Below are 13,758 nucleotides of genomic sequence, written 5' to 3'. Positions count from 1 at the left end.
TGGGATCTTAGTTCCCTGACCAGGGATCGAACCCGCGTCCCCTGCGTTGGAAGGCGGATTCTTTACCACTGGACCACCAGGGAAGTCCCTCGGGTTCAAATTCTGACCACTGCTCACCAGTGGAGTGACTTCATCTCTCTGAGCCTCAGTCTCTGCACTTGTGACAGTGGAGGGAGAGATAGTGGAGAGAGTGCCGAGCAGGCAGGAAGCCTCCTGGGGCCTGGCTGAGCATTCCCGAGACCACACAGCAGCCTTGGGAGCTGGCAGGGTTCCCATCACCCTATTTCACAGATGGGGAGATGGAGTCCTTGGGCATGACTTGCTAGAGGTCCCACAGCCAAATGGAGAGCTACTGTGGTCCAGATGCCCCCCAGGACCAGAGGAGCATGGGATGGATGGTGTGTGCCCAGTGAGGTCATGGAGGAAGCCCTGTGACACTGACCGGTGACCTGGAAGAAGCCCTGGCCCCTATGGCCAACAGATGCTCAGAGTGTGTGGGGGGGGGTCCACTGTGCTGGCTCTGCCTCCACTCAGACCCACTGGGCCCTCCCAGAACATGGCTAGAAAGGAGGGGGTGTTGGTGGTGGTGGCAGTGTCCCTGGGAGGAGGGCAGGCTCCTGCCAGTTTGGGGCGGGGCTGGGGTCTGTGGGCCTCAGGCAGGCAGGGACTGGCCAGGCTTGAAGGAGGGGATGCTCAGCAGTACAGAGGACTGACCTGCCAGGAAGAGAGGGATGGAGTAGGTGGGTAGGAGAGGGGGCTGGACAGAGCAGGACTGCACCTCCAAGGGGCTCCCCCAACTCTCACTCCTGCCTCTCAGGTGAAAAAAAGAGCATGTGAAAAAGAACAATGAAGGTGAGGATTGGGAGGGACCCCCTCTCTTCCCCCCAGCAGCCTCCAGTAGAGCCAGTAGTGTCACTGCCATGGCAACCGCAGCCCCTCCAGCTCCCCTTTCTCCTTTAGCCCCATCCTGCCTGGATGCCCCTATGGCCCGTGTGTGCCTTCCTAGCCCAGGGAAAGAGAGGCTGGGGGTAGGGGAGGGCTCCTTTCTCAGCCCCCGTTATGGCCCAGGGGCTGGATCCCAGGACCACCCCTGCCTCAGGATCAGGTGGAAGATTCTTTAAGTGGGGGAGAGGGAAGGGTGTAGTAGCTTTTGCAATAATTATTCTGAATGAACAAGGCGGCTATCACCTCCCTAAGGTTTCAGACCCCCAACTCTCAAAGTCCCTATTCTCTCCCAGGACACAGAGGCTGCGACCCAGGAGCCCCTGGCAGAGTTGAGAAAACCAGCATTGGGGCAGGGGCCTTGAAGATCATCTGGTTCCCGTCTCCAAGCCTATAGGTGGGGAAGCTGAGGTCTGGAGAGGAGCAGGGACTTGCCCAAAGCACACAGAGAGTATGTGGCAAAGTCAGGCAGGGAACCAGGGTGGTCAGACCAGGGGGCTTTGGGGCAGGCAATGAGGGTCAGGAGGGCTGTGTCCCACCGTAGGGGGTGGGGGCGGGTCTGGGGAAGGCTCTGGGCCTGCGCTTGCCTGCTCCTCATTTAGTGCTTCAGTAAACCCCCTCCCAGCCTCAGCACATAATGGACTGAGTGAGGGAGGAGGCCTGGCCCTGTTTAGGGAGGAACAGGGGACCCCAAAAAGAGCAGAAAGGAGCTGGGGATCTGAGGAGGGGCACAGTCAGGAGAGCTAGGGACCCTAAAGGTCACACTGAGTGCCCCTGAGCAAGAAGGGCTTGTGGCCCTAGACAACAGGCTTTGGCCCAAGCACCGCCCTTTCTAAGCTGTGGGTGCCTGGGCAAATCACCCAAATTCCCAGGGTCTGCACATCACTCTCCTGCTGCCCCTGCCCCATGTAAAATGGGGTCAGCCACACAGGCTGGGGGGAGATTCTCCGTGATGGAGCAAACAAACAGAAAGGGTGATTCCTAGCTCCACTTAGGAGATCGGTGGATGGGCCCTGTGAGGCCCTGAGCTTGAAACCCTTATGTCTGCTGGGCCAGGGCTACTGCCACGATCACCTGGAGCATCTATTATGCGCAGAGCCTGAGGGGCTGGGACAGGAGGAAGCTGTGGGCACAGGACCCCAAGATGTAGAACAGAGAGGGGTCCATCTAGGCAGGAGCCTCTGGGGTTTGGAAGAGGGACTCTGCAGCCTTCCTGGGAGAGGAGGGATGCTGCTGGGGCTCAAAGGCAGGCCGTGTAAGGTCAGGGAGAGGTGGGAGGGGCTGAGCGGGCACAAGCTGGCATTTGCTCCCTATGACTCTTTGGCACCGGACCCCAGCTGATCAGGGCCTCCCTGAGCTGTCACTGCACCCCCAAAGCCCCAGAGGCCTGGTCCACAGTGGGTTTCCTCACCTTCCAGCACACAGTCCTAAGTTCAGGGCCTGGGCAGAACAGGGGCATCCTGCTAGGGCCGGGAGCCAGGAGCTGTGCATCAGCTGTTGCCAGTGCTCGCCACACCCGCAGAGTGGCTTCTCTTGTTAATCCCATGTTGCTGATGAGGAAACAGAGGCCCAGAAAGGTAAAGTGTCTTGCCCAGGGTCACCCAGCTCCTTCTCCTCTGTCAAGGCCACTCCTGGAAGCTCGTCTGGGCTTGGATGCTGCCTGAGACACACACTGATGACAGCTTGGGAAAAGGAGGGTCACGTCCTAGCTGAGGAGCGCGCCTCTGAGAGAGTGTGCTGTGGCATCCACGGCAGGTGGGAACCCCGTACAGCATTGTCAGTCCTTCCTGTGTCCCCCGACACCTGTTCATGAGTTGGTCGTCACATTCTAAGGCCTCGCGGTCTGTCCACTGGTATAGGTTGGAGGGCATGACCCAGGTGCTGCCTTGACACTTAGCAGCTGGGTGACCTTGAGCAAACACTCTGTCCTTCTGTGGCTCTGTGACCTCCCTTTGAGATGGGGATGAGGGCACCACCTACTACACTAGGGGTTGTGGGGAGGCTCCAGGGACCCTTTCATGCCAAGTGCTTAAGGGGCCTGCCCACGGTCTCTGTTCCTCTTTTTTGTTTTTGTTTTGTTTCGCCACACCACGTGGCATGTGGGATCTTAGTTCCCCAACCAGGGATTGAAGGCGCACCCCCTGCAGTGGGAGCGTGGAGTCTTAACCACTGGACCTCCAGGGAAGTCCCTCTCTGTCCCATTTGATAGCCCCTCTGGGACAAGGCTTGAATCAGCCAGAAGGCCAGGCAGGTGATAAAGGGGTCCCTCCCTGCCCCCCAGATTCCCCTGGAAACACATAGGCTGCCCACCCCCAAGGCACCCCGCCCAGAGGGGGATGGGAGAGTGGGGATGGCTCCCCGGATGCCCTCTTCACCACCTGCAGGGATGACGGGGATGGGGCCAGGAGGGGGCGGGCTGAGGACAGCTGCTGAGTGGTGGCAGTGAGGGGCATGTGGGGGACCCCGGCCACACCTAACAACCGGGCCCTAGCACGGGGAGCTCGCGGGTGAGAGGCCCAGGGTCCTCGCTCTGTCTCAGAGCTGGCCCGCCTGCCTGGCACGAGCCCTCCAAGCGCTGGTTTTAATCGATCTTTTTTTGCAAGCAGCTCCTGGAGGTGCGGGGGCGGTTTCCCCTTGACTCGAGTCTCTAGGAGGATGCGGCTTGGCTAAAAATAACTCGAATTACTGTGCTCCCGCCCAGAGGCCCGAGGAGGGGCCCGGGGGGCTGTGGGGGTGGGAGCCCGGAGGGAATGTTGCAGCAGCAGTGAGGAGGGGGTTCCCTGAGAGGAGCTGGAGAAACGCGGGTGTTGGCAGGTGGGAAGGGGTGCAGGGCATTCAAGGGAACGGTTCTTTCTCACCCACTTCTCTCCAGGGCGGCCAGTGCTTCTGGAGCAGAGCTGGGGGTGAAGGCTGGCCCTGATCCTGGCCCCACACCATGGAGGGGGCCAGCCTTGCTGGGTGGTAGCAGTGGGCTCCTTCCAGCAGGAAGTCTGTGTTTGGAGGAGACCGCCCCACTTCAGCTCAACCCTGTTGAATGCAAGCAGTGACAGCAGGGGGCGCAGATCTGGGCTCGTGGTCCACAACTCTCCTACCCTGCGGCCTGACACTGAGCCCCAAATCCTCATCCAAAAACTGGGTGCGACTGCAAAATTAAGCACCTGACTCCTGGGCACTCCAAGGCCTCCTCTCCCAGCCCCACCTGCTCCATCTGTCTGGAGAGGCAGCATCAGGCTCCCTGTCACACCCTTGGTACAGGGCTGAGAGAGCCCATCACGTGACCACCCCTCAGAGCAGGGTGGAGGCTGTGTCAGGGTCCGGGAGGCCCTAAGCCAGGCAGGATCGGGGGTCCTCCGCACAAAGGGGGGCTGGTCAAGGAGGGTGGGGACTCCAGGTGCCCATGGGATGGGGGAGGTAACGGTGGGGCCCAGACAGGAGGCTGGGGACAGGCTGCACGATGGGCTGCTGGCCCTGGTGGCCTTCTGGTGCTGCCCTCCCTGCCATCCCCAGCTTCACACCACAGGGCTGAGACAGTGCGAGAAGGAGCACAAGAGGCTCAGTGGCAGGGCATGGATCACGTGGTGGAGAGGGGACAGCATGGCTGTCCTTTGCACGCACACAGACCCCGCAGAGGCAGTGGGAAATGCACGGGAGGGGGGCCAATCAGCCCTGCGGCAGGGAATGCGCTGGGACATACGGGTCCCTGGGTAGGGGCCCTCCATGCGCCGTGCCTCAGCTTCCTCATCATTAGGGGTGGCCATGGGATGCCTTGGAAAGCCCCTTAGATGGAGAGCAGAAGAAGCCAAAGCAGGAGTAGGGAAAAGGGCAACAGCAACGATGTCAGCTACCCCTGCCCACCACTGAGCACTCACGGGGCTCCCTGTAATGTTCTGTGAGGGCGGTCCTAAGATTACCCCCACTTTACACGTGAGGAAACTGAGGCTCAGAAAGAAGTGACTCACCCAAGGTTGTAGAGCTTGTGCGAGATGAACTGGGCCTTTGAACCCAGGACCATCCGACTACATAGTCTGTTTCGCCATTTCATCTTGTTCTGAACATGGAGCCAGATGTACTTGTGAGGTTGACTCAAGGTGGGGTGCACGGGTATTCATCCAGATATGAGATACACGGAGTCGCTTCAGCTGGACCCCTACCCAGACCTACCCATCCCCCGCCCCTCCAGGGTTGGCTCAGGTCACAGGGAGCCTCGTTCTGGGGCACCAGTGTGCCTGGGAAGTACCTGTGTGTGCAGGGGGGTGGGGGAGAAGAGGGAGTGTGTATTCTGCCGGGATGGGAACAAGACAAGTGATAACAATAATGATAATAAAATCCCCCCCAAATAATGATGTTTTTAGCAGCACTGTTCCTGAGGAGAAACTAAGAGCAACACAAACATCCAGTAACAGGAGAATTGAGAAATCAACCACAGCTCCCACAGCAGCAAGGGTGAGTCCTAAACCATAACGTAGAATGAAGAACACAAATTGCAAGAAACTACATTCAGTTCAAAGCCATTTTTATAAAGTCCCCCACCAGAGTAAAACTACACAATACTGTTTTAGGCATTCATATGTGTATGATAGAGCTCTTACAAAAGAGCAGAAGTGATAAACCAAGATTCTTGGTACACTGGGGGAGGCAGGAGTTGGGTAGGGGTGGCACACACAGGGAGGTTCCACCCATGAACGTCTGTTGCTGGCCCATGGGGTGCCAGGCGCTATTTGTGGTGCTGGGGGCGGGGCATGTGGGTACAAGCAAGACAGACGTGAACTCCAGGCCTCCTGGCACTTAGAGTCTCACGAGACACACTTCCTTCCTATTCTTGTGCTGTGCAATAGGTCACCAGTGTCCATTATGTTATTATGTATTGTCACAGATATTCCTTTACATTAATCAAATACTATATTTAAAGAGAGAAATAAGGAATAAACACAAATGTAATTGACCTCCCCCTCAAAAAAATCCCACCCAAGTGGGTGAGCTCTGGAGGCTGAGCTCCTCTCCCTGCCTCCTCTCATTGATACTACATCACATTGATCCAGGAGTCCCAACCCCTGGACCCCATCCCCCCTCCAATCTCCAGTCGCAGCTGAACGTCCCACAAGGTTATTCCCTCAGGCAAAGGTCAAATTGGCTTGGAGTGCAAGATTGGTAGACAGGGCTGGGTACTCAACCTCTGGGAGAGCCAGAGCCAGTTGGGGAGATAAAATGCAATGGAGGGAGATGCAGAGCCTGGGAAAGATCCCTCTTCTTTCTGGCCCAGGGCTCTGGCATGACATTAGTAGAGGTGGAGGGTGCAGAAGGTGGGAAGTAACAGGTCTGCTCTGTCTCAAGCTCTTCATCTTCACCTGGGGGGCTCAGTCTGCCATCCGTCTGTCCATCCATCCAGCCAACTATACACCATATAATGGACATTGGTGACCTACCACACAACACAAGAACAGGAACAAAATGTGCCTTGTGAGACTGTAAGCTGCATGAGGCCTGGGGTTGATGTCTGTCTGGCTTGTGCCTGCAGCCCTGCCCCCCATCCCAGCTCCCCTGCACAGCCCTCCTGGGGTAGGGCCAGTCTAGCCACCCTCACCTGATGGCCTGGTACATGGTAGATACTTGCTGAGGGGTACCCGGCCTCACTGTCACTGCTTTCAGCAAAAGCAGAAAAGGATGCACCTCCAGGCCCTCACATGTGCTGTTCCCTCTGCCTGGAACAGTGCACCCTCCAACCTGGCTCAGCCTAAAGGTCATCACCTCTGGGAGGCCTTCCAGGATCACCCCAGCCAGGCCAAGTCCCTCTCTCCACACCTCCCCCAACACCACAGGCTGTATCATGGTCATGCTTTGTCTAGGTCCATCTCTCCTTCTGAGTGGGGGGACTCCAAGGTCAGGCCCAGGTCCCCCAGCATCCCCTGGGCTGGGCCAGGGCCCACAGGAGGGCTCTGAGCTTCATCTTCTCGGCCATTCTTACACCTGAATACAGTCTGGCATTTTTTCCCTGGAGGAGCCAGGCCCAAGGGGGAGGTCAGCCACTTCATCAGCCCCCGCACCTCTTGGACTCCACTTTCTAGGTCTTTGCCCCTCCCCCAGCAGTCCACCCATCTTCCACCCTGAGGGCTACCGGGGCTCCACACATCCATCTCTTCTCTTCTAGAGCTGCCCTCGGCAGGAGAGATAGTGGGTGGGAAGTGTCCAGGGCTGGAAAAATGGGGCTACAGGAAGATCCCTGAGAGAACCCTCCACCCCCAGCTCTCTATGTCCACAGCCTGTGAGGGATGCAGGGTGGGCGATGGGAGAGATGGCAGTGGCTGGTCATCAGTCCAAATCCAGGTCACTCCCAGCCTGCTCAGCAGCCGTTGATAATTAGGGGCCAGCAGGACATGGGCAGGTGGGTGGCAGGAGACCTAATTGTCTGATTTTTCAGGTAATTAACGGGAGGCTGTCTGGTCTGTCCCCGCGGGGCCCAGCATCCGCCACCCCATCCCCTGGGCAGCCCCAGCCGCCTAACGAGGCCAATTATTGAGTGGTGCCCGGGCCCTCATTAGTCACCCGGAAGGGTCATGTGGGAATGGCACCAGGGGCGGGGCTCAGCCAGCCATGGTGGAGGCTGGGAGCCCCCAACGATCGGGATGCAGGATGTGCTGCCTGTAGGTCTCTGCAGCTGCACACTGAGGCTAGCCCGCCCACACTTGGGACCTCACTTCTTGCCTCTGCTCTCAGGGCGGCAGCTTTAGGTCAAATCCTCCCCCTGCCATTTCCCAGCTGTGTGGCCTTGGGAGAGTCACTCCCCCTGTCCTACCCTCTGTTTCCTGAATCAGAGATGATGGATGTAAAATGCCTGGGGCACAGTGGGTTCCCAGTGCACAGGTGCTCACCTTCTCCCCACGGGGCCAACTCCTTTCCTTCACTCTTGAGGAAATGTTGGCCCAGAGTGGGTAGGGCCTAAGGTCACCAGTGTGTCCAAAGCCCACTCTGCAGGGCCTGGGCACCAGGGAGGGCAGCAGGGATGCTGAGGGATGGCCCTCTGGGATTCGCCCAAGGGACCTCAGCAGCAGGGCAGAGGAGTCCTGGGAGGAGTCAGAGAGGCGATCTGGCCAAGGAGAGGGGGCGCCCAAGAGCAACTGGACTTTCCGGACACCTGAGCAGAGTGGCGATGGGGAAGCAGGAAATCTCCAGGAAATGCAGGGCTTTGGAGATCATGATGGAGCCGGAGGCCCTCCACTCGCTGGATGCTCCAGGACACTCAGGAAAAGCCCACAGGCATGTGACGGTGCCGCAGCCTGCTGTCCAAGGCAGGGATCCATTCTTTCTTGGTTGGTCCACACCAATCTTGGCCCAGAAGATCACTGTGCCTTCAGATGTTGAGTGTTTTTGGCTTCTGTGGCTTCTCTGTTTTAAGAATTCTGTGACCTAATTCCATGCGGACAAATTCCATGCTGTTCTGGCTCCTATAATCGTCAGCTAATGCTACTTTTGGTCCTACTGCCAGCCCAGAATCTTGGTCAAGGGTTTCCAAACTGTGTCCCCCAGGAGCCCTAGGGTGGGAGCAGAAGGGGGGGCTACTGACCCTCCAATTGGAACAGCTGGACTTTGATAAAATATTAGTAGCTGCTCCTTCATGAGCTCTTGCCGTGTGCCAGGCATGCACCGGGCCTCTGCCTCAGCAATTGCATTTGTCCTCAAAAAATCCCACGAGGAAGGTAGCATCACATCCCCATGTTACAGATCAGGCTGCTGACACTGTTGGAGGCTGAGGCTAAGCGGCATGCCCCAGGGCTCACAGCCTGTGGGAAGGAGAGCCGGGACTTGGACCCAGTTTCCACTCTGAGCTGCTGTGAATATGTGTTCTGTGGCTAAAAAGAAAACTAGGTGCAGGAGTTGAGGGGAGTGTCCCATTTATCATAATTTGTTTCCTCCAGAGCCAAGTGTGTGGGTGCGCCTGCCTCTCTGCCCCAGAAGAGCGTGGCCTCAGCCCCAGGTCGCCCAGGGCTTCTACGCCCCACCACGTGGTGTCTGTGTGCACGAGGGCCCATCTGCCCGTCTGTTTCCCTTCCCTCTGCTGTGGGCTCTGCTTTCCCGTGGTCCAAACAACAAGATCCAGCCCAGAAACAGCATATGTTTCCAGCCTCTGCTAGTCCAAGTCATAAATCGCCTGGTGTGATGTGCTCCTTGTGTCAGCTTGTTTCAAAACTCAGGGTGGAGGTGGCTGAATGAGTGTGAGGAGAATGCAGGGCCTCCTCCAGGCTGAGAAGCTGAGAGCTGGGAGCCGGGGTGAGTCCAGGACTGAGGCTCAGGAAGGGAGGCAGGGACTAGGCCTGGGGCTGGCTTAGGGGCTCAGCCTGGGGCAGGAACCAGCAGGTGGTGGCCTGGATTCAAGCTGGGCCTAAGGGCTGAGACTTAAACGGGAGCTGAGGTCAGAGATCAAAGGGTTGGTCTTCTTGTCCAATGGTCAGAGGTCCAGACTTGACTTGGAGTCAGGGGTCAGAGGGCAGGGGCTATTGCTCAGAACTTGATGGGGATGGAGAGCTAAGCTCAGTTTGGGGTCAAGGTCAGGCCTCAGGCTGAGGTAGGGTCAGAGGTTAGAGGTCAGAATCAGTCCAGTGCTGAAGGCCATAGCTAACTGAGAAGGAGGTCCCCAAAGACTCAGAAGCCTGCCTGCTGTATCCTGGAAGTGACGTGTGCCAGGACCGGTGACAGAGGGATGCCTGTGATAAATAAGACGGGGCTTCCAGGGATTGACCATGAGTTTGAAAAGGACTGGGTACAGATCTTATGTCCAAAGCCACTAGAGCAAGGCTGGGGGCCTGGCCTCCAGTCCCAGCTCCCTGCCCTCAGGATGGGAGCCTTGGTTGCTTATCTCTGAAACGTGGATGATCACAGCACCCGCCTCCATGTTGATCATACTCCATCGGTGTTGCTGATTTCTACCCTCAAGACTGCCCTGGAGTGGGGGTAGGTGAGTTAACACAGTGAGGGTGAGTGGTCGAGGCAGGTATGTGAGATGCTTCTGTGGCATGGGGGGCGGGGGGTCTCAGGAGAGGAACTGTGCCAAGACCCTAGATCCCCAGTCACCACCCAGGGCCCTGTCACTCCCAGGCTGCCCCAGAGAGGTGGCCCTGCAGCCAGTTCAGGCCTCACCTGCCCCCCCTGAGCCGTGTGCAAGCAGCACCGTCCCAGGCATTTTTTCCAGGCCTCCATTCTGCCAGCTAGGTTTTCCCACCTCTTCTCTGTTCTAGGCCCAGCATGGTCAGAGATCTGGGGACAAGCCCACACAGCCGCCGGTGGGGGAGCTAGGATGGAGGAGGCAAGCGGGAATGAGAGGCCAGCGGGCAGAGAAGGGTGCCAAGGAGGAAGCCTTATCACAGGCCTCTCTGTTCTTATCTCCCACAAGGCCTGGTCACGATCCAGCCTCAGCTGTTGACCCGCCGCTGGGGTCCTGACCCCAGAGGTCTCCCCCTCCCCACAGGGGAGCACAGGGAGATTCAACAAGGGGGGAACCAGGCATGTGTGAGGGGGTGGGGGCTGGAGGGAGATGAGAGAACCCCTGGGGGACAGGAATGGTGGAGAGCCAGCAGAGAACATGTGGACAACAAGAGGGCTGCCCTGCCTGCCCAGGATTTGGCTGTGAAAGTCCCGGTCACCTCCTCCAGCTGAGCTATTAATACCCAGCTAAGACCCACGCACCCTTGCTGGGAGGACGCCGAGTTCCTTGGGGGCTAAAAACGGTCTGCAGTGGGGGTGGGCCCGGTGTCCTCCCTCTCTGCTTGTCAGAGGAGCTGGGGCCAAAGTCCATGCTGGCCTGGAAGGGGGCCAGAGCCAGGGTTGGGGTACAGAGGGTGACTGAACCCTGGGGTGGCCTGAGGATTCCAGGCGGGAGCAGGAAGGCACTCAGCCAGTCCAGTCCCTGTTGCTCAGAGACCTGAGCGTGGGCCAGAGGCCTGCCAGTGGTCCCACCCAGGAGGAGACCCGCCTGGCTCTTCTGGCTCCTTGCCCCACCTAGGCCTTCGCCTTACCCCCAGGCCTCAGCTTGGCCTGCCCCAGACTGCAGTGGGGCTAGCGGCTGAGGGCTGCCTGCCTGTCTTCTGCCCAGAGGGGCCTAGAAGGGAAAGGGGGCCCCAGGGAGGGGGCAGGTTCAGAGCCTCTAGTGGGATCCTGGCCGCCTAAAGCGGAGCCATTCATGTTCATTGAGCTTCATGTGTGAAATTTCAATTATTCATAGCATTCTCTCAGGAGGGAGTTACTGGCAGCACCATTTTATAGGTGAAGAAACAGGCTTGGTCATCTCCTCAGAGCCTGAGCTGGCGAGACCTGGTTTGTCAGACTCCAGACCCTACCTTGTGTTACCTCCCGTTACGTCATTGCAAAAGGAGATTTCTTGGTTTGTCTTGGGGATCCATGAAACAGGTATTTCCATCAAAATGCCGTAATCACTGTAGTGTCTCAGGCCCACCAGGGTGGCCAAACCAAGAATGAGAGGCCTGCATGGGCACCTTTCTCCTGCATTGGTGAACCCCCCTCCCAGGGATCGTCAACCACTTCTTCCCTCATTCCTGGGGCTCAAGGACACATCCTGAGAGCCTGTGCTAGTCTTCTGGGCTCGAGGTCACCCAAGGCCACCTGCTCACTTCTCTGTCCCCCTCCCTTCCCATGACAGATGCTCCAGGATCCAGACACCGACCCCAGAAGAGCACAGACTTGGCCAGGAGAGTCCAGACGAGAAAGTGGTTGAGAGGTGTCAGCCCCAGAGGCCCCCTGAGCCGGAAATCCCGACAGCTGCCTGGCTCATGGGTCCTGGGCACTGGGCCCTGACCCAGGGCAGGCAGCAGCCGTGTCAGGTGTCCAGAGGAGTTGGGGGAGGTTATGGCTGGAGCCAGGGCTGTCTGCCTGTGGTTAGCGAGGCTGTTGACACCTCCTGGGCTGCCAAGGCAGAGCGAGGCCAAGGGGCTGGGAGAGGGGTCCTCGCTTAGCCTGGAGGGTCTGAGGGGAGAGACAGGCCCTGACTTGAGGGTCTGGGGAAGGAAGCACAGTCCTGTCCTAAGCTGAGAGAGACCTGGCCCTGCCTGAGAAATCTGAGGAGGGGGACAGACCTCTAGCTTTGGGGGCTGGTAGAGGGGGTATATTTCCAAATGGCCGGGGGGGAATAAGGTGTGGGGGGGTTGTCCCAGCCGGACACCAGGACTCCAGGGAAGGCTGCCCGTATCCTGGGTTCAGGGGGAAGCTCTGAATCTGCCGGTCTCCATTCCTGGCTGGGAGGCACGTGGCTCTGCAGGACAAGCAGGAGGCCTCTGGCCTCAGGCTGACCACACAAACAGCCCCAGGGTGTCACTTCCCCTGGAGAAAAGGAGAGGCCTAGGCTTGCCTGGATTTTCCTTAACCCCCTGGAGAGGGACTTTGCCTCTGCGCTGGTGGAGATGGGGGGACAGACTAGCGTCAGAGAGCCCGTTCCAGGGGAGCCCTCCTGGGGTGGGCCCCCCTGCTCATTTGATCCATGCACCTCAGCTCTCCTGATGCCCATGTGCTCACCCCCTCTGGAGCCACCTCCCCAGGCAGTCTTCCTGGATTGATAGAGATGAGGAGGCACTATGCTTCCAACTCCCACGCCAGGCTAGAGTGTCCATGGCTACCCCATCTTCTTGGGGCCCATGCCAGCCGAGCCTGACCTCATGAGGCTTTGGGCCTCCATCTCTCTTCTCTCACTTTCCTTTCAACACTCCTTCCCTCCTGGCTCTCTCCTAGACCGCCAGGCCTCTGGTTCTCTGGCTGAACCAGCCCCTTGGCCACACCAGGTCTGGGGTCCTCTCCCATCTCAGCTGTCCCTGCTGCTCAGTCTGGGGCTCAGTCCCCTGCCCTGTGTCTCTGTCTCTTCTCTCTGGGTTTATCTTTGTCCTCTGGGCTCTGACTCAGACCTGAGTCTGTCTCTCTGTTTTAGTCTCCATCTCTGCCCCTCTCTATCTGTCTGGCTCCCTGACCCAGTCTCAGATGTCTCAGTCATTCTATCACTGTTGCTCTAGGACCCGGTCCTGGCAGTGTCTTCTCTCTCCACCTGGCCGGGGCACCTGCTCAGACATCTGCTCTGCTGTCTGCTCACTGGGCCCCACGAAGAGCTCAGACAACACTTGTGGTCTCAACTCTGGCCCAGTTCCAGGGGCTGTGATTCCCAGAAGGTGGGTGAGGGAGAGACAGGCCAGAGGGCCATGTGCTTGCCTGTCTCTTGAGGGGCTAATGGCCCTGGGCTTCCCTCTGCTCAGGCCACGGCTACCAGTGCCACAGGCTTCACATTTCACCCCACCACTGACGGCTGTGGGACTCCGGGCAGGTTCTGAGCTCGTGTCCTCTTCTCCAGAGTAGGGCCAGTAGGGCCGACTTCAGCAGGTGTCAGAGGATGGAACGTCAGTGCACTTGGTGGACACTTGGCACTGTGCCCAGCATGTAGTAGTGCTCCGTAGAGTCCCCATGACTGTTACTATGACTGTAATTCCCCAAGGTCCCCGGAGTCATGGTAGGCAGAGTGGGGGATGGGCTGAGCTTCTGCTGCTTGAAGTGTCCCATGTCCACCTGCGTCCCATACCCATCTCTTCCTCTGTTGGACAAAAGACCTCTCCCTATACCTGGGACCTTCCTGTCCTCAGAGTCTGTCTGAATTGCACACTGGTGCTCACCAAATTAATTACTGCTGGCTTGGGGATGTATTTTTTTAAGAAGACATTTTTCCAGGGGGAAAAACACGCAGGAGCTATAATTAGTTGGGAAGAGGAAAGAGGTGCGGAGCGTGTGAATCATCAGCCCCAGTGATAGACGGTTAGAGGCTGAGCAGAAGTTTCGGGA

At 58.2% G+C, this 13,758-nt stretch overlaps 1 long non-coding RNA gene across 3 annotated transcripts in view; it reads left to right on the top strand.

Moving 5' to 3' along the window:
- The window catches only part of LOC103008515 (uncharacterized), a 73,568-nt gene that overhangs the window by 7,811 nt on the left and 51,999 nt on the right, over nt 1-13,758 (top strand). Inside the window, exon 2 of one of the 3 annotated variants that reach the window (XR_450371.2) lies at nt 5,295-5,385. The exons of 1 other annotated variant lie outside the window; for it this stretch is intronic. This is a non-coding gene — a long non-coding RNA (uncharacterized LOC103008515). The remainder of the gene's footprint in view (nt 1-5,294; nt 5,386-13,758) is intronic. One more of the 3 variants, XR_450372.2, reaches the window with a different exon arrangement.

Source organism: Balaenoptera acutorostrata, chromosome 10 (genome assembly GCF_949987535.1).
Source record: "Balaenoptera acutorostrata chromosome 10, mBalAcu1.1, whole genome shotgun sequence".
Taxonomy (NCBI): Eukaryota; Metazoa; Chordata; class Mammalia; order Artiodactyla; family Balaenopteridae; genus Balaenoptera; species Balaenoptera acutorostrata.
Note: the sequence above shows the minus strand (reverse complement) of the source record. Positions and strands in the feature narration are given on the sequence as shown.